This window comes from Phaenicophaeus curvirostris, chromosome 8 (genome assembly GCF_032191515.1).
Source record: "Phaenicophaeus curvirostris isolate KB17595 chromosome 8, BPBGC_Pcur_1.0, whole genome shotgun sequence".
Classification (NCBI taxonomy): domain Eukaryota; kingdom Metazoa; phylum Chordata; class Aves; order Cuculiformes; family Cuculidae; genus Phaenicophaeus; species Phaenicophaeus curvirostris.
The window spans coordinates 32,843,323-32,864,065 of NC_091399.1; positions in this window are offsets into that span (position 1 = coordinate 32,843,323).

Consider the following 20,743-nt stretch of genomic DNA (forward strand, 5'->3'; position numbering starts at 1 on the left):
CCCCAGATGTTCCAGTTTCCACGTTAATTGTGTGAAACAGTACAGCAGTGCTACTGAAAGAAATAGAGAATGTAGTATATGTTCCCTCTATAGCTGTTTGCACATACTATCTCACTAACCTGGCATTTGCTACTGTGGAGTTACAGAAAATTAAAACCACGTTGGATCTATCAAGAAAATATTCTTATAACAGCAGAACATGAATCTCATCTTCCAGCCTCAGCTTTGTCACAGAGGTACTGTGACAAAGGATGAGGACAAGGCTGAGGCACTTTAATGCCTTCTTTGCCTCAGTCTTTAATAGTAAGGAAAGTTGTTCCCTCTGTGTACAAACCCAGGAGTTAGAGGAGCAGAATGAGGCTCCCATGATCCTAGAGGAGGCGGTTAGAGACTTGCTTGCCCAGCTAGACACCCACAAGTCTATGGGGCTGGATGGGATCCACCCAAAAGTATTGAGGAAGCTGGCGGATGTGCTGGCCAAACTCCCTTCCATCACCTTCCAGCAGCCCTGGCTGACTGGGGAAGTCCCACTGGGCTGGAGGCTGGCTGATGTTGTGCCCATCTACAAGAAGGGTCACAGGGAGGATCCAGGGAACTACAGGCCTGTCAGTCTGACCTCAGCACCAGGGAAAGTCATGGAACAGGTGATCTTGAGTGCTATCATGAAGCACATGCGGGAGAACCAGGTAATCAGGCCCAGTCAACATGGGTTCACAAAAGGCAGGTCTTGCCAAACTAACCTGGTCGCCTTCTATGACAAAGTGACTCGGCTGCTGGATGAGGGAAAGGCTGTGGATGTATCTTCCTGGACTTCAGTAAAGCCTTTGACACAGTTTCTCACAGCGTTCTGCTTGAGAAACTGTCAGCCTCTGGCCTGGACAGGCGCACACTCTCCTGGGGGGAAAACTGGTTGGCTGGCCGGGCCCAGAGAGTGGTGGGAAATGGTGTGAAATCCAGCTGGAGGCCAGTGACAAGTGGGGTTCCCCAGGGCTCAGTGCTGGGTCCAGCCCTGTTCAATGTCTTTATCAATGACCTGGATGAAGGCATCGAGTGCACCCTTAGCAAGTTTGCAGATGACACTAAGCTGGGTGGAAGTGTCGATCTGCTGGAGGGTAGGGAGGCTCTGCAAAGGGATCTGAACAGGCTGGACCGCTGGGCAGAGTCCAATGGCATGAGGTTTAACAAGGCCAGATGCCGGGTCCTGCACTTGGGGCACAACAACCCTGGGCAGCTACAGACTAGGAGAAGTCTGTCTAGAAAGCTGCCTGGAGGAGAGGGACCTGGGGGTGTTGGTTGACAGCGACTGGACATGAGCCAGCAGTGGCCCAGGTGGCCAAGAAGGCCAATGGCATCTTGGCTTGGATCAGAAACGGCGTGACCAGCAGGTCCAGGGAGGTTATTCTCCCTCTGTACTCGGCACTGGTGAGACCGCTCCTCGAATCCTGTGTTCAGTTCTGGGCCCCTCACCACAAGAAGGATGTTGAGGCCCTGGAACGAGTCCAGAGAAGAGCAATGAAGCTGGTGAAGGGGCTGGAGAACAGGCCTTATGAGGAACGGCTGAGAGAGCTGGGGTTGTTTAGCCTGGAGAAGAGGAGGCTGAGGGGTGACCTCATTGCTCTCTACAACTGCCTGAAAGGAGGTTGTGGAGAGGAGGGAGTTGGCCTCTTCTCCCAAGTGACAGGGGACAGGACAAGAGGGAATGGCCTCAAGCTCCGCCAGGGGAGGTTCAGGCTGGACATTAGGAAAAAAATTTTTCACAGAAAGGGTCATTGGGCACTGGAACAGGCTGCCCAGGGAGGTGGTTGAGTCGCCTTCCCTGGAGGTATTTAAAGGACAGGTGGACGAGGTGCTGCGGGGCATGGTTTAGCGGTTAATAGGAATGGTTGGACTCGATGATCCTGTGGGTCTTTTCCAATGCAGTGATTCTGTGAGCTTCCTTGATTGGGACTGTTGAAAGAGCAAATTGTTTATATTTTCTGGGTAAGAAAATCCATTTCTTTGCCCTTTTAGCCAGTTATTTTGTAATTGAGGGTTATGAAAAAGTACCTCCCACATAGGTTTGATTAGAGGATTCAGTATGCTGCCTGTACCAGCTTTCAAACATATTGTGCAGTCACAGCAAGGGTATGACTGGGCTTAATGGACATAATAAGTCTTAATGTACTTATTAGGCATAGCCCTAATTTTTGCCCTGGTAACATTTTAAATTTAAGTTGTTTAAATGACTGCAGTAAAGCAAACTCAGGGCTGTTCTGCTACCAATCAGACGTACCAAAGCTAATAAAACTCACAGAAGTTGCTATGATCATTTTTATTGTTTTTCAGTGTTGGGGAAATTTTCTAGTCATAAGGACAAAACAAAAATGGTAGAAGAATCATGTAATAGCATGCAATAGGTGTCATGGACTGTGGTATATAGAAAATGTGCTTTGTCTCTATACGCTTATAGATCTCAGCAGAGTGGCACAAGCAGTAGCTTCTAACTGGTTTCACTGGGAGTGGGCTGGCTGGGTCCTACTGGGATTTCTGGAACTGGCTGTATCCTTCTTTGGAGTCACGCTAGCAGCGTACTCCAAAGTGATCTACCCTTCTCATCCCTATCATTCTCTGTTTTAATAATGTCTGTTTCAGTTGTTTTCCTAAAATGACAAATGTTAGAGATCCTTAGGATTGTTTGATCCTTCAAGCTTCGGAAAACATGAGATAGGAAAAGCATAAAGATTCAGCTACTCCCTAAGAATATGAATGAGAATATTTTAAGTCTTCATCTGTTAACCTGAAGCTCGCAGAAAATCTTGTCTCTCTTAGTTTGAGGTAAAGAATTAAAAATTTGGTCTTAGATTTAGAAGAGATCATAGGTATAACGTCAGAGGAGTGGTCAGTTAGTAGGTGCTTGTGGAAGATACTTGTTTTTTTCTTAGCCATTTGTTTAGAAGATTAGAAAGTTAAGAAAAAACAGAATTAGACTTCATATTTTAACAGTTATTGAATAGTTGGATAAAGTTCAATTAATATATTGTATTAAAAGCAGAGAATGAGAGAATTCTGCAATGGACAAGTTTTTGGAAAGTCAGTTCTTACTCACATGAAGCTGGTTTTGGTTGAAAAAATGAGATCTCTGCTACACTGAGAAACTGAAAAAAATTGAAAACCTGATCTGAACAACCACCAATACCAGGATCTGTCCGAGTTCCCAACTACCATTTATTTCTGGACTAGAACTTTGGAAATGGGGTGCTGGTTTCTAGTGGTTGACCGGATTATTGCAATTAGCTTCCCTTTTCTGTCATCCTGTTGCTCCTTACTGACCACGAGAGTGTGGTCTACAGGTAGAGATAATTGACATATATATATATATGTTTGTGTGTCCATATGGCACATTTGTATAAAATGCCTTTGTATGGGAAGAATCTGTCCAGGTATCTCTGTATCTGTAAGCCTGACCAGTATACTAAAATTTAGATTTTAGTTGTGTTATACACTTGCTACTTAAATACATCTTGTGAGTCTTCTCCATTTCTCTTATGCTTTTTTCCAATCCACATCCTTTAGAAAAGCTACTGAAGATCCTGGCTTTATATACAGAAGAGTTCATTTTGATGGCAACAATAACACAAAGCATTAAGAAAACTGTTGAAGACCCTAAAGATCTTTGCTCTGCATACAGAAGAGCATATTTTGATGGCAACAGCAACACAAAATGCTGAAATTGATTAGTGGAAACAGTGCAAGTGCAAAGAGCTGCATATAAACACCTTTTTTGCAGTTGATGTTTCAGGGTTCTCTAGCTGAGGAGTATCTTAAAAAGAAGCTGGTAGCAATAGGGTGTGTGTGACTATTTTTAACATTAAAGACCGTTCTTTTTCTCTCTGCTCCGTCCGCTGTACTGAGTGTTACACCAGCTGGGCCAAGCACTGTCACTTGTAGGTTTGAGGAGAAAATAGTTGTTCAGGCTTTTGTTGGCTGTGGATGGACTTCTGCACATGGGATGGAGGTGTTGGTGGGACAGCATCCTGAGCCTCCTCAGCTCTCGTTCAGGCAAAATCTGTATCGACTCCAAAAGAATGTGCAGAAGCAAGACCCACGGATGGCCTCTAGAATTAGAGGGAAACAGCAGGGGAGAGCAGGCAGCTGGCTGATGAACATTGTATGTTGTCAATTCACATTTACTGTGATAATCTGGATTTCACAGGTTACACTTTTCAATCAAATGGTCCTTTGCCATTGTCTCTGCCTCTGTGTTTTCCCTTTTCTTTCACACAATGTGTAGCAGATGGAAACCCTTCAGATGATCATGTAGGGTCAAGAGAGCACCAAAATGACTCGGCAGATGGCTTTCAAATAGCCAAGGGACTGGACTTCATCTGGGAAATCAGAAAAACCTTGTGGAAAACAGGCCTCTGGTCATAGCCATCCCTGCCCGAAGTTGTGATTTACCCCCGGGAGAAGAGCGAGATGTTGCTTTTGTTGCTGATGATCGACTACTTGGCTCTGCAAACAAATGTAAGGTAAGTGCATTTCCCTTAATGAATGTTCTCCAAAATGGAATCGGTAATTTTTTTTAAATGCACCAACCACAGAAATTTCAGTAAATTGAGTCTATTCTTTTTACGATGCTGAATTAAAATGTCAGACCAGCACAACTCAATTACAGGAGGGAAAATAAAGCAACATGTTGAATACTAGTAAGTTATTTATTAAATGCTTCAAATTGCCAATGCCATAAATACCTGTGAGAATCGAGAACAGACAAAAGCATATGTTCAGCTGGGGGAAAATTGACTTAGAGCAAGGTTTTAAAATTCAATTTTTCACCCCATCTGAGCTTTATAGACTGTTTGCGCCTTCCAGTTTGTTACTAAAGAGATTTTTTTAAGTGCAAAGAAGTGAAGGGAGAAAAAGAAATAATTAGGATACATGCATTTGGATTTAAAAAAGCGATAAAGGAACTTCTTTTTTTTTCCAACGCAATATTGTTTTGCATTTTGCCATTCTTAAAAAAGATCAGTCACCCTAAAATCCTTTCTACAGAAGAGACAATATTGCAGCTGATTTTTTTTTTGCATTTTACAGGAGAGATAAGTACCTTATTCTGTATTTTAATGATGCAGAGAGATAAGGTCCAGTGACTTTAATGTCACGCGAGGTTGTACCTGAGTGCTTCATATTGAATGAAAAGCCAAGTATTTCCAGTGAAATAAATAGCTTTATTTCTGACAAAGGCAACAAGTTCAGAATCTCTCCACAGTTAAAGGGAAACATTAAATAACTCCAAGATATACATTTGATATTCATGTAATGCATTGGTTTTTAGAAGTAATAATAACAGTTTGACCCAGAGTTATGAAATCAATGGTTAAAGTTACTGGCTCTAATAACTACATGTACAATCACCTCTGATTGGTATGAGTCTTCTGAAGGGCAAGTTACTAGATCCTGTAATTTGTGAATATTTTTTATTTTCTCAATTGCTATGGGAAAGCAGGAGCTTGGAAATCAAAGACCATGAGGGCTAGTTAAATCTTCTGAAGAGCTGTGTAAAGTAATATGTGTCATGCAGATCCTACCTCTGCGCCTGAGGATGAACATACCAAGCCTGAGCGCAGGCTGGTGGTAAAGCTGATACAACAATACTGTGGTTGGGCTATCATTTTAAAGATGTATAAACTACCATGACATTTCCATATCATACTCATGTCATGCTCCATTTGGGGCTGTTCATGTGCTTTGCCTTGGTCTTGCTGAGCCTTGGCTTTCATTCTTTCCTCTTCTCTCCCCAGGGCTGTACTGGTGCCATGTATGCCAACTCCACTCCAGCAGGAGAGGGACTGGAGGTAAACAATACTTTTATTCTCTTTCACATCACATCCCTCTCTTCCTGGCAAAGCAGCAGAGCAGAATTGACTGCCTCATCTGCAGTTGTTGTGTCCCAGGAGAGAGGTGTGCTTGAAAAGGGAATTCTCCATGCTAAAAATAACTCTGCAAGACAGAGAAGGTCCCAACAAGTGCAGTGTCTCCCTGTGATAAGCTTTGGGGTTTATAATGGAAGGTCCTAGTCTTCTGGTGGGACTGGTTAGGAAGAAAGAAGTGAAATAAGAAAGAAACCTACAGTCCTCTGAATTTTTGCTGACTTCTTCAAAAGCTGTAATAGCACTGCAGAATGTGAGAGCAGTGTGGCACTTGTTTGATACCAGCACCATGAAATATTCAGCCTAGTCCACCCATCCACTGCTCTAAATCTCAGCCTGAGGACCACACGCCGTGACCATATTGATGGCAACAGTGTAAGTGAGTCTGAGTGGGGGCACAGGTGGAAATGAAATGCCTGGTTTTGCACTAGAACTGAATGAGTAGATGTAACGACTGCTGGGAGTACACAGTTCTTATCCCACAAGAACCAAGCTGTTGAACTCGGCCCCTAGCAGGATAAAACTCACTCAAATTCCTTTCTGGCAGCTGTTGAGTTTCAGTCATGTCCAGGCAACATTTTGTCATTTTGGTTATACAGTGGAAAAAAGCCAGAATTCACTCAGGGTGATTTTATAGCAGACAGAGTTGTGAGGTACAGTCTGCAACATGTTAAGTGACTTGACTTCTCATTGAATAGATGGAGACTTGAGAGCACTCAGCCCTTTCAAGGATGGAGATTGAAATGCTGCCTCCTGCACAGAATTGCCTTTACCCAAGCTGCATTCATGCTGAGAAAATGTGGAGGTAAACGCACCTAAGCCAACACATTAGGGATTTTCATTTTGTGTAAGAGACAATAACGGCATGCACAAATTTTGTCATTTCTTTTCTTTCCAGGTAAGAAATCTGAGAGTTCAATTTGAGAATGTGAAAACTTGATTCCTGACAATCCTCACCATATTTGATTGCCTAACATGTAATTTTCTCTATCTGATGCAGAGTAATTGCTCATAATGCAGACCAAAACATGTCTGTCCCTTCCAATTGCTGTGAAAATGGGACTGGAAGAAATTCTCACTGTAAACCAAATCCTTTCTCAAAGCTTAACCTTCCACCTATGAGGAGTTAAAATAGCATTTCAGGTACAGAACCCTTAACCTCTCAGGTGATGTAAATATAAAACCTGCAGCACGGCCTCATCTCCAATGTTAAGGTGATAAGTAGAAAGGACTATGAGGAAAATAAGTAGCAGCAAATCTTCAAGTGACCAGGACTCTGAGTGGTGGAACCTAGTGTTCAGCCAGCTGAGATACACAGGGTGCCTTAGCAGACCTTGTAGCTTGGAAGAAGCAGATTATTTGGAAATGTATCCAGCCAGGAAGGGCTTGTAGAGAGTGGAAATGCTGGCACACTGTATCTGGCAGATGATCATAGAATATTTTCAAGTGTATTAACTGCATTTTTTTGAAGATCAGATCATTTGGGGGTGGGGGGGTGGGGGGAGTCTGGGTCACTCATGGGAAAGCAGTGTGAAAATTGGGGTTACTGACAGCAATTTGACCTGGGTAAGGGCAGGGAGGTGAAAGGGAGGTGGAAGAGTGCGGAGAAATAAAGGACAACACACGACCAATATGATCAAGTGAAGCCGTTTTAATCGAAGTTGACAACACATTTATACCTAACTTAGCTGAAACAAGCTATTGTGTAACAAGCTGATTTGACAATTCTCCTTTAGCAACAAGCAATCATTAGTTACAAACACTATTATACTTTCCCATGGAAAACAGCTATGTGAGCATTCTGGTCTACAAATTGATAGACTACAAAGTAACAAATCAAGGACTACGGAGGAAAGAGAGGAGCACAAGGCAGAACAACTCCCTAATGTTACAAAGAGAAACCTTAAGGACAGCGAGTCCTCTACAGTAGCTGCTTCTTCTGCAAAGTTAGCTTTAATTCTGGTGCAAAAGCTGGGTTGTGCACGTCTAAATATCCGTGCCCATTTTGGTCTAAAAGTTCCTCAACAGAAGAGGATGGAGCTGGCATTCTGGAGCTGCAGGGGAAATCTCCAATTATTATACCCTTTTCCCCCGACTCCGCTTCTCATTTATGAGTGGTGATTCACCATTGTCTCTTACTATTCTTTCTTCTGTGTAGTGATTTAAAGCACCCAGTCAGTATGGAAAAGATCTCGAACATAAATGTCATCTGCTCTGTGGAGAAAAAAGAAATCATAAAGTTCAGCAAATTCATGCTGGCCTTAATGGTGAGTAACATACAAGTGATGTCCTTCAAGTTTTGATGACGTTTAGGTTTAAGATTATGGCTCTGACTCTTCACTTCGCTACTGATTAACACGTTAATGGGCAGCAGTTGGAGTAAAGATCTCTTCAACACGTCACAACTGGTGAGTGTGTTCCACCTGAGAAAAACAATGTCCTTTGCAGGTTATCAACAGGTGATATTTCTTATTTATCAGCATGGCAACAGTAAGTGGTATGAGGACCTGAAGAGTCCTCAGTGGTAGCAGTAACATTGCCATAAAGTCATTTTCTGACTTATTTGGAAGACCACTATATCTTAAATAATAATAAAAAAGAAGTGGTTAAGTGGTTGCACTGAGCGGTCACTCTGTAGTGTTAGACAGGGGTTATAGATTAATACTTTAACTCATCAGTTAACTGTTGATTATGAGCCAGGCAAAAAAAAAAAAAAGAAGAAATAATCAGAAAACATGATGTCTTTTGCAGCTGCTTGCATGTCTTTTTGGAATAGCATGAGGAAGCACAAAGCATCCCAGGGCAGAGAATAATGGAAGTGCAGAATTCTGTTTCAGTGATACAATGCGACTAAATTAAATCCAGAAGTTACCCTTGGGGAATTCACTGGCAGGTCACTGGTCTATATCTGAATGGTGCTCAGTGTCCATTGCTAATCCCACACAGTAACATACAGGAAGAGGGAAACAGAGGAGCAGCAAGCCTGTGCAGTAGGAAAGGATGGAGAGAGAAAGGACTCTTTTGGCAACGTATATTGGGTAACAGAAAGCCTGTGGAAAGCATTGGTCTCTGTGGTCATTTCCACCAGAGATAAAATCTGTAAAATAATGTTGATGCATCCTGTCGAGGGCACTGGGCAATAGAGAGTCAGGTCCAGTATATCACCATCTGCAAAAAATTCTGTGGTTCGGGCTTGTCTAGGACAAAGCTGTGAGGTGCAATGCCAGGGAGCACCATCTGTTTTCTTGTGCTGTTTAAAAAGCTCATGAACAAAGAGGAAAAGAAGGATTAGGTGAGACAAAAAGTTTCTCCGTCCGGGGCCTATTGATCCATAAGGGATGCAGATGTGCTCTTGTAGCAAAAGAGTTCAGTAGAGGTTGCTTTCATGTCATTTTTCTGCAACTGCCAGAGCTGGTGCTATCATACTCAGCAATGCTTGCATTGCAGTCTGCTTTTAGTGGCAGATCACACAACAGCATGACACATTGTCAAATATTCACATCCAAACGCTCACACACTCTGTATTTTTCCTAAGGTCTAATGTGGCAACAGAAAAGCAAGAGAAAGGTTTTTGGGAAGGTTATTTTCAGCCTTACAGACTTCAAATTCTCCCTTGCTTCTGCCTCAGAAGGGGACAGTGTTTGTGCCGGTCTTGTCTCACATCATAAGGTGATTCAGGGGAAAGTACTTGGAGTTTTGGCCTTTGGCTCATACCTCCCCTAACATTTACACTTTTCCGATTTGCCCTTCTTTTTCAGGAGCACTATGATTAGTTCAGTACCTAGAACTCTAGGGTTTGAGTGGAACATGTTGGGCTAATCTTTGGTAACTTTTGGAATTTAAGCTTTTCTGATTTTTTTAAGGTACATCTTGAAAGTGGTCTGTAAGAATATTTTAACAAATGTTTGCGAAACACATAGGCTTTTCAGTCTAATGACTAGGAACCTACACTGTGAAAGACTTAACAGCCATTTCTAGGACAAGTTTCTAGAAGGTAGGAATGCTGAACATGCTTAAGAAAGGAACTGGAAGGAAAAAGGAGCACAGATTTCTACGACACTTAAAAAGCAGACTTAACACATTGTTAAACTTCATTGAGCCCGCGAACTAGGTCAATGCTTATCCGTTATTTTGTGCTAATGAGAAGCATAAGTTTAAAAAGGACAGCATCTCTTCATAAAGCAAAAATATCATTACAGTCATTGTTTCTTATTATAGCATAAAGGAATGTAGTACTTTCATGCTGCAATTATTAGAAGTAATTTAAATGCCATCTTGTTTCTCTATTAGAACATAATTAATACATGTCTACTATTCTAAGAATGTCATTGGATCTTGTACTAATTTCATTTTCAAAACACAAAACCATAGAAACCTTCAAACCGTAAGCAGCCACCAGCTCTCAGTGATGGCAGTTTTACAGAATATTGCTTGTTTACATGGAAGTGATAACTTCTCATCTCAGTGTTTCTGCTGCAGCTGCAGTTCCCGGGGGCTCTGAATGTTATATTCTGAAGCCAGAGTGCCATTAGACACAACTGTAAGCATTTCTTAGTCTTCTGCTGGCTATATTGATTCTGTGCCCTTTCCTGCTCTTCAGAATCCTCTGCTCCATAAGGAGACACTGAGCTTCACAGCTAATGGCCTCTCAGCATGGAGAAGGATCCCTAGCATCAGGGCAGCTTGGTACAATAGCTGTGGATGGGTAGCACAGAAAAAAATTACACACAAGATGCACATAACGGGTATCTAATCAGGAATTTAACTGGACAGAAGGTTGGAGAAGCTGCAGTGAGGGATCCAGGTAAGTGTCAACTTTTGTGATGTTACTGTGACAATGAAAGGAATCGTACTTTTCCTGTGGATCGCTTCTGCTTCCTGCTTTGAGCTGCTTTGTTGGGAGGCAATTGCTCTTCAGCCACCAAGAGCCCATAGCTGCAGGTTCCACTTTGTTGCTGGCGCCTCCCTTTCTGGTGCCTGCCTGCATCCCTGGCAGATGATGTTTGTAAAGCTGGATCTCTGGGTAATGCTCAAAAAGCAGGTCACTACTGCCAGACATAAGGCAAAGTGATGTAGCAACGGGGAGCAGCTCTTCCCCAAACAGCAGCAGCACATTCCAGACAGTCGTGGCTTTGCTGCCTAGCGTGACAAGACTTGGACCCTCACTGGATATATTCAGACATTTTTCTGTGCACTGAGGCTGAACAGTGTATTTAAAGACTACAAGGCAAGCATCGCATTCCCCAGCCAAATTAATTTCCCCTATTTTCCTAAGCATTTTTCTGTAGCAAAAAGTAATGAGAAATACTTGGCTACTGATATTTTCAGCTACATCTATTCAAACCAAAGGGTTCAGCTGGATGCTAGAATATCAGAGTGAAAGCCTCCTTATCCATTAGTGCTCTCAGATCAGCTATGCTGGGCTTCTGCTTCCATGGGGAGATTCTGTAATATCTGTCAAGCATTTTTTGAAATCTGTGTTTAAACTCCTAGGAAAATACACACTTGACTCACTCTTGGATGATGCTGCATGGCTCTGAGCCCCCTGCTTGGTATCTGTAATTCAAGAGTGTTTTTGTCAAGTCACAACTGCAAGCAGAAGGTGCCTGATACTGCCCTTGTCTGCACTGGTTAGCCTTGGGTCTTTCAGAGCCCCTGATACGAATGGCTCTAAACAATATCAGAATTAGCCCTTGAGTCTTAACTAAGCATTGTGATCCTTCTAAATTAGCCACTTTTGTCTTTTCTATGCTTTATTTTCTAAAATTCAATTTATGTTTAATTTGCACTGCACTCATCATATTGTCAGGGATGACTTAGGACAGCTTTTTATTTGTGATTGGTAGCTTGGTGTAGGCAAAAGTGTAAAATATGAGGTGTTGGGAAGAGGCTTGAATCCATGTTAAAACTGGAATTGGCTTGGTTTCATTTGTGATTATCCACTATGTTGCTGTTACTTTGCTATCTAGGAACTTTAAAGAAGTTACCTATGTGAATATTGATCTAGGAGAAAATCTTTGGAGGAAACATTACAGGGCAAAACTGTTTGCTGTGTTAATATGGTTGCTGCTATGCGAACTGATCAAATACCATGGCATTAACAGTACTGGAATGTTATAGGGTGGCTCACAAAGAAATTAAATGATAATTGAAGATCATATTCTTTAATAGCATACATAAAAGCTTTCCCCTGTTTTCTTTTCGGTTTTTAAGCAAGGCTTGTCTTTCGCCCGGTACTACTTAATAAACATCTTTTTTTTAATCTGCAGTGCCTGACCTAGATTGAAAATTTTCATTTACAAACAACTACAACAGTGTTTGGCGATTCACAGCAGTGTTCCTCAACATCACTAATATTCATTAAACCTGGCAGAATGAGAAATCCCTAAACTACTAATTACCAAGATGCTGTGCTCTTCACATAAGTAAACTGGAAAACATTTTGTCCTTTTTCATACCAGGAAAGATGGATGATATTTTTTGCTCTGTTTGTGCTCTCCCATGCAAGACCGGCACTGGGAAACACTTAGAGTACTGCTAGCAAGGGACATTTTCATCTAGCCATGATGGAAGTGTAGATGGAGGATCGATAAGAATTGATGCCCTGTTTTCTTCCAGCTTCCGTGTTCTTCAGGGACTCCAGAGAAGTACAGTCCATAGCTGGAGGATGGAGTCAGCACAGCAGACTAAGAAAATGCCAGCAAGCTCTCACTAAGTTGGCTCACCAAAATCTTCTGGATCTACTCGGTAGCCCAGGTTCTCTTTGCCATGACACAGGTACATCCCAAATCCGTAAGCTGTGCTTCATCCCTGTGGCAACTGAATATTCTATAGAGAAAGAGCTCTACAATTTTAAATAATATTGATGGTTTTCACTGCTACTTATTTCTAATACAATGATTTATGGTCCTGGGCCCGAAAGCCAGAATAAGTAGATTCCCTGTGGGTTTAGTAGCTGAGAACATTTTCTGAGCTCTGAACAGCACAACATGTGAGCAGACTGTCAAGGCCAAATTTGCTTTTAATCTCAGCTTCACTCTGTGTGCCAGCAATTTGGAGGAATAATTGGCATTACCTTGATACCCAACAGTCTGCCTACACATTTTTATAAGCAGACATGATCTCACTCTGTGCATACTAGGAAAGCATAATCTCCAAACAATGGGCTAGCAAAGCCCTGACTCTGTGCTGATATCTGCATTTGCTCAGCTCAGGACTGTGTTGTCATAGCCATATGGCTCACAGCCAGCGTGAAACACAGGCTGGGAGAGCTGAGAGAATTGAAGAGAAAAGAAAGATGGGCCAGTCTTAAGGAAGTTGAAGTGAGGTTTATAAAACAGACCATAGCCTAACTCTCCACAAAACCATGTGAATTAAGCACTTTGTTGCACCTCCAGATACCTGAACGTAATTTAAAATCTCACTTAATATGAATTAATGCAAGAGGAGACAGAATTCATCTTGCTAGGTGCTTTCATTAAATTAAATATAACATTATTAAACATACCAATTATCAGACAAACTGTATTGTAACTGCCTTAGCACAATTGCAGAATACAGTCCTAATGGTTTGGTATTTGGGTGAGTACAATGCTGCAAGTTTGGCACAATGTGATTTTTAATTGATATACAACAAGCATGTGAACTGCTGGGGTATGCATGTCGTCTTCCGATGCCCACTTTTCAATTTTTCCAGTCTTATGTGGCTCAGAATGGTAAAAGACTGAAATAAAACAGATCTTCCAACAAAGGCATGTAATTAAAACCTGACACTCAGCCACTAAAGAATTCCGCAGTGGCTAAATGAAAACTGAAGAGTGTTGAGGGATATTAGTGATGTACCAAGTTGTATCTGGCTCCCAAATTCACAGAATCATTTAGGTTGGAAAAGACCTTTAAGATTATCAAGTCCAGTTTGGAACAATTAGATTTACTTGAGAAAAAAATGCCTTATTCAAGTAAAATTTTAAAAAATTAGAGTGAAGTGAATTCATTGGGAATGTGAAGCACAACTGGGAGTGTGAATTAATGAGCAATATGGATATAGAAATCATGAAAACCAAATTGTTCAACAGAACTGTAGCAATGTTGAGTTTTTTTCCTCTTTCCAGACAATTAATAAATCAGATCATCTCTCCATTTTACCACTCATGAAAAAGCCGAAAAGGTCCCATTCTAATGTGCCAGAGGATTGCAAGATAAGGTGCCCAAGTGTGAAGCCTGGGTACTGCCATTGCCTCACGCACATTTACTACGGACAACTGCTCTCCAGTTACCTCCCTCTGGCTCTTCCTACCTAAGTTCTCTAGGTTTGCTGGGATTTCTAATCACTGCTACGGACTTGATCACCAGAATGAAATAAAGAACTTGAAGCGCAAACAATGGGTAAGATACTGTACCTAGTACTGCAGGGCAGGTCACAGAGAAGGTTGCCTTATTCCTGAATTTATTACATTAGCTCTAATTATTAGGATTTTAATGCATCTGCCAGATTACATAAAGGACCATGTGTAGTCCTCCTATAGGACTGAACCAGCAGCCTCCAATAACACTGGGCAAAAAATTCTTGTCCTCTCAAGGAAAGGCACAAGAAAGCTTCTAATACTGGGTGATGGGTTATATCCACAGGAACTAACCTTTACCTACAATCCTTTCAGATTATCCAGAACCTTCCTAGAAAGAGAAGAAAGCATATAATTTCAGTAGCCAGTATAAATAATAATGAAGTTGATTATCCTTTGAACAAACTACTGGTCCTCAATGTGTACAGGTATATTTTGGGAATACGGGAATTTAAAAAAATTCTTGCTAAGTGTGTGTCAAGACTCCACCAAAGTGATTTCATCTTTATTTTATGTAATGCAAATGTATTTCACTTTTGCCATTCACATTCCCTGTTCAAGAGAATAAAAAAAAACCTTAGACTTTTGAAAATGATAGTATTAACATGAAGAACAATAGGCAACTTTCTTTTGTCATCATGGGAAAGCTGCAATAATAATTTCTTTAAAGAAAAGATGTAAATGCCATAAATCTAAATTACCAGGGAGCAGATGAGGAGGCTAGTCAACAAATCATTTATTATTATAAAATAAAAGCATCCTTTTATGCATATGAGCAACACTGGGGTAGTTGATTTCACATTAAGAAGCTTAAGAACTAAGTTCACTATTCCAGTTTCTTTAGCATGATCTTCAAGACTTTTAATTATTTCATCACATCCATGTCGTAACCTCATTATACAATCCTGCTCCCAGCCTCTTCTGGAAATCCTTCTCTTATCACCTACTTGCTTTTGACACTAGGCTTGTGCCAGCTGCAGTACTTAGGCAACGCGCCTTCCCGCCCTTCAGCCACAGCCCATTGGTTTCTAGCACCAATTATCTACTGTTTTAAAGCACTTTGAGTGCTTTTCACTTTAGTGTCAAGGTTCGGTAAGATGATTACTAGATGGTTTGGCATGGTTTCTCTGCCAGGAGCTTGCACTCATCTCAGAGGAGACCTCTCTACAAGAGCTACATTGGCAGTCTCCTGCTCAACCATGTTTGTCCATAGACTTGTCAATCCGTTTTTTCATAATCATTTCCACAAGTCATGGTGGAGCTGTCAGTCTCAGTGGTCTTCTAATTCCCTGTGGTTTCTCTTGAAATACTGCTTAAATCATGTTGTTCACTTGGGAGCCAATAAAACACTTCAGCAGTTTTGACTGTCACTTTTCTCCAGCAGAGAACAACCCCGGCAGATACAGCTGCTATCTCCCTCCCTGTATGCTCCCCATCTCCCTTCGCCTGCTTTCAGCCAGAAGAAAGTAAATGCAAGTGAGAACAATTTGGAATCATATAATGTTCTAGGTTAAACAAATCAACCAACCAACTAACCAAAACACATACCCCTCAGGCTAATTTAAGTTTACATGAGCAAACTCCCCCACCCAAACCATTCCCCCCAACCCAAACCCTGCTGGCCAAGCAGTAGTAGCAGCACAGAAAATACATCTAAAAGGCATCAGCTAAGGACTATAACATAAGGCCTTCCTTTATGGATTCCTCTGGGAGCCCTGTGCACTAATTGCAGATAAAAATTACTGCTACAATTAGTCTCTTTTTTCTCAAAGACTAGAGATTTTTGTCCTTCACTGTGTAATTGGTAGAAATGGTGTTAACTATTAGGGCCCCCTTTCAGTTAGCAGTTCTAGGTAAGGATTGCTAGGAACCGTCACATAAAAAGAGCACTACGCAGGAGTAGGGGTTTGCATACATTGCTCTTGTTAAAAGCAAAAGCCAGTCAAGGAGAAACCAGCCCAACACAAGGTCTATACTGGCTTCCTGCAGTGTAGGCTGGTGGAACAGGAGATGTTCTTTCGAACTAGTGATCTAGGAAGGGCAAGGAATAGACAAATGTAAACTTTTCAGCAGTGTGCCCATGCATGATTCAGTATTCATTGCAAATATTAGAACTGCTGAATTTCAATCCAGCAGCTACCTGAAGAGTGCCCACTATCAGGTGCTTTGCAGAAAGGAGGTTAAAAAACCCCCAGCAGTAGATGACTAGGAAAGAATAACAATGTGCCAATATGGGAAGGAAATTTCTTTAATCTTCCTGGCTTTGTCCTGAAAGCAAGAATCTTGTTTATGTTTTGTAAAACCAAACTGATCTTTTAGAAGCAAAGCAAAACAGATGCAGCTGCAAAGGTAAATTTATCTCACCTTCTTTTAAATATCTAAATAAATATCTAAATATCTAAGAATTAGCTGGTTTCAGCTTTTTGTCCACACTTCTCCTGTAACCAGTGGAAATAATAGGCAGCAACAAGCACTTGACAATTCATCCCAGCCCAAAAGAGATATTTCACCCTGTAGCAACATGTGCTCCTGCTACTTGCTGTTGGAAGGGACGCAGGTGGCTGCCTTGTAGCACAGGCCTGTTTTATAGACATTTATAGGCAAGCAAGATGGATCTCAAGTGGCAAGATTGCAATGTGCTTACCATTAACAATAGGTAAACACTGAAAAGCAGAGATTCATAAAGATTTTGTCCATCTCTCACATTTCCCACAAATTTTTATGAAAGACATCAAATGCAGATCAACTCACACTTTGATAAATGTACTATATTGATCCTATGTCACTGAAATCAGTAGAAAACCAAACATCTATTGGTACTGATACGAGTCAGCAAGGGTTCAAAAGTACCCATGGTGGAAGCTGCTGGTAACTTTGCCTGTTGATGCTCTCCTTGCTCCTGTTGTTCTCCAAAGTCATCAAACATTCGCACAGGGAATGTGGAGGTGGCTCTGGTACATAGGTGCACCTCCTAACTAAGAGTAGCAGGGGTAGGGGTGAGACATTTAACACTTAAACCACAAGCAGTGTGGGACATCCAAGTAGAGCTGTGGGATGGCGTGACTGCATGTTAGAGCATAATGAAATTCTATTGCATTAGGAGGTTCGTCAGGTTCAGACTTAGACTTTACTACATGAATTAGTAAAATCATAGAACGGTAGAATGATTTGGGTTTGAAGGGACCTTAAAGATCATCCAGTTCCACCCTCTCTGTCACGGCTGCCGACACCTTCCAATGGATCAGGTTGCTCAAAGCCTCATCCGATCTGGCCTTGAACACCTCCAGGGATGAGGCATCCATGACTTCTCTGGGCAACCTGTTCCAGTGCCTCACTGCCCTCACAGTGAAAAATTTCTTCCTAGTATCTAGTCTAAATGTACTGTAACTCAGTAAATAGTGTAACTCAGTACAGTAAGTCAGTAAAACAGGGCCTCAATTTGGTCAAATGGAAGGCCAAATACCTAAATCCAAGAAGTTGTGGGAAGTTGTTTCTCTTCCATAATCTTTATTTCTTCCCTGGTTGCACACTTTTTATTGGTTTGTCTGGGAGATGCTCCTTCATGAACAAAACACCACAGGACTGGTCCATACTAACATCCTTCAGTAATAGATTGCCATTTTGCAAGTCATCCACCGTAGATTCACCCTGGAAGCAAACAGCTTTAGCTGAATGTTGGAAAAAGCAGGACAGGCTATTGTGATGCAGAGGGATTCAGGCAAGAGCTTCTTGTTCAGAGGAAAGGTGCTTCAAATCCTCATCTGCATAAGCAGGAATAAAAGTCACCTCCCCTCAAGTGAATGCCACGTCCAGCAGAATGTTCTTATGAAGTTGTGATTTCTGGAAAAGAAAAGCAAATTTCATTTCATAGCCTGATTTTAGTTCCATATGTGTTTTTATTTTCCCAGAGTAGGGGTTTGAGTGCAATAACCTCTGCACAAAGTTCTCCTTTTCCCTTTGCACCTTTGCTGATGTGCCCAGCTGGGTGCTAGTGCACGGCTGAGCAGGCAGCAGCTATGATTACAGCTCTGCAACATTTTCATAAAAGAGAAGCACAGCAATTTTCTCTGTCAGACTGTCATGCAGTATAAAAACCCTATTTCTGCTAGACTATTTCAGCTTAAGTGCACTGTTCGTGCCAGCCTCAGCTAGAAAATAGCACCGTGCTGCATCATGAAAAATTTCAAAGTGAAGGCAAGCTGTTCCAAAAGCAAAGGCCAAGGTGTTCTGGGCAGGTGTAAAAACACAGCCGCCAGCTGTGCTTTGAGATGGACCAGATGAGAAGACTTTGAGATGGACGAATGAGAAGTCCCAGTGATATTAGGACTAATCTAGATTCCTGAATCAAGGTGGCAAAATTGGAGGCAGTTGCAAACTGCAGTGCTGTGCGTCGCTCACCACTGCTGCAACGTGCTCCAGCTCGGCTCCAGCTGGGTGCATGGCTTTCCCTCAGCTATTGCAAAGAACAGCAGGCCCCTGCTTGCAAATCTGGCTCAGAGTATGGCAACTCCAGGCAAAACTTCTCCAAGACAGAGTAAATCTGATAACAATACTTTGCGCTATATCACCTTTATGTGCTCCAATGTCAAACGTTGCTGGATCAGGATGGTGCATTTTACAGACCCATGGTGAAGATGCAATTGATCACACGGTGGGTAGAGCTTGGGGCAATGAAAGGCTGGTTTTGTTGATAAAACCAGAAGGGGATGGAATCAGCACTTAAGTGAAGGCGGGCTAGAGAATGGCTCTTCCAGTGCAAGGGCTTCAGGGGACTCCCTTTGGCAGTGAGCCGTGGGGCGAAAGGAGCCATAGGTGCTGTACACTCAGCTCTGAGCTGTAGAGTTCACCCAGCTCAACAGGGTGTGCCACTGCTCACCTCGGCTCTTCATCCACAGCCATGATGCAATCCAGTGGGCTTCTTTTCTGGAATTTGTCTTTATTCTGATTTTAATCTTTCTTTCTGTTTTTCCTCTTCCAGCACAGGGCTCCAGGGCAGAGCTGTCCCTTTGCTCGTCCATGACTCTCTCCTCCTGTAGCTGCTGCTCCTTGAACAGGAGTCCAACTGAAGCAGCAAGTAAGTTTTGCACTCTAATATCAGGAAACCTCTTCAGTGATTGTTTGTGGATCTCATTTGTTTCCCGTGTCTATGTGTAGTTTCCAAAGCACAACTCACATGGAAACATGAAGCATATTTTGTTTAGAAACATTCTCAGAGCTTCTATACTACAGACAACACTTGCTCAAATGAATAAATATATTTCATTCTGCCAAACTTACTGGGTTGTTTTGTTAGATATCAGACCTCATCCACATAAAATATTTTTAATTAGTAGCTCTTTAGTGGTCATGTTGCCTTTCTTATTTGCCTTATATTAAGGACAGTTAATTTCTGTGTTTCTCTGGTCTACTTGAGATGTACCTGATTTGTGAATGAAGAGAACAATAATGTTGCTTAGCACTTATACACCACTTATTCCATTTTGCTGCATAAATAGTAACTGATGAATCTTTCACGAGAGCCCTGAGGAATAGATTAATTATATTATCTTTCTAGTTAGAGAAATAGAAGCAGTGAGGTGAAAGACAATATGAAAAAGAAACAGAAGTGCACAGATGTACTTTTCTAAGCTTTTTTATAACATATGAAAGAGGACTGTAGATGTTGATTATAATTCTGCTCACAGTTTACACTTAGGTGTAACAGGAACATTAAATCGTGCCTTCTTCTGGCTTTACTGGGAACGTGACAAATGAGGAGCAAAAACATCTTTAGAATTTAACTGAGAGGTCAGAAAGTTAAACTATCGGGAAGGATTTTTCTTCCAAGCATTTTATTTCAACAAGCATTAAAGATAGCAAAGGCTCAGAAACAGAATGAATGAAAACCACTTATCTCAGTTAGGCACTGCTTCCTCACCAATCTGCTTTCTTCAGAAGTAATCATCCTGCTTCTCCAAGCACAGCCTTGCTTCAGTGCGTTCTAGGCTGCTTTGTGTCAGGTGCAGGACCCCACACCACCGTCCCTGGACCTGTGCTTTAAACCCAAACTAAGCAAGAAAAAAAGAACCTGGTTTTGGACAGATGATAAGCACTGGCTGTTTTATTATCCTCCCCTTGAAAAGCTCGCTGGTACTTCTATGGTGGCTTTGAATATATTTTATTCCACAGAGCAGAAATTAATCCCTTCCACAATTAAGATACTTGATTCTCTGATAGCATTACTGTCCTTGACGAAACACAGTACATAATTGAATTTTATAGGTCGTATTCGTTGAAAAATGCATTTGTCCTTTCAAAATAGAGACATTATGTTCTTAAAATCCATTTCTAATTGAAAAGCCTCCCACTACCTACACACAGGTATGAATGTTTTCTGACTACTGCTAATCAGACTGCAGGGTTGAAGCATTTCCCCTTCAAGGGAGAGTGAGATAAACTCATGTAAATGAAAGAGGGGAAGCAACATTAGTCTCAGGAATTAAAATAGATGGG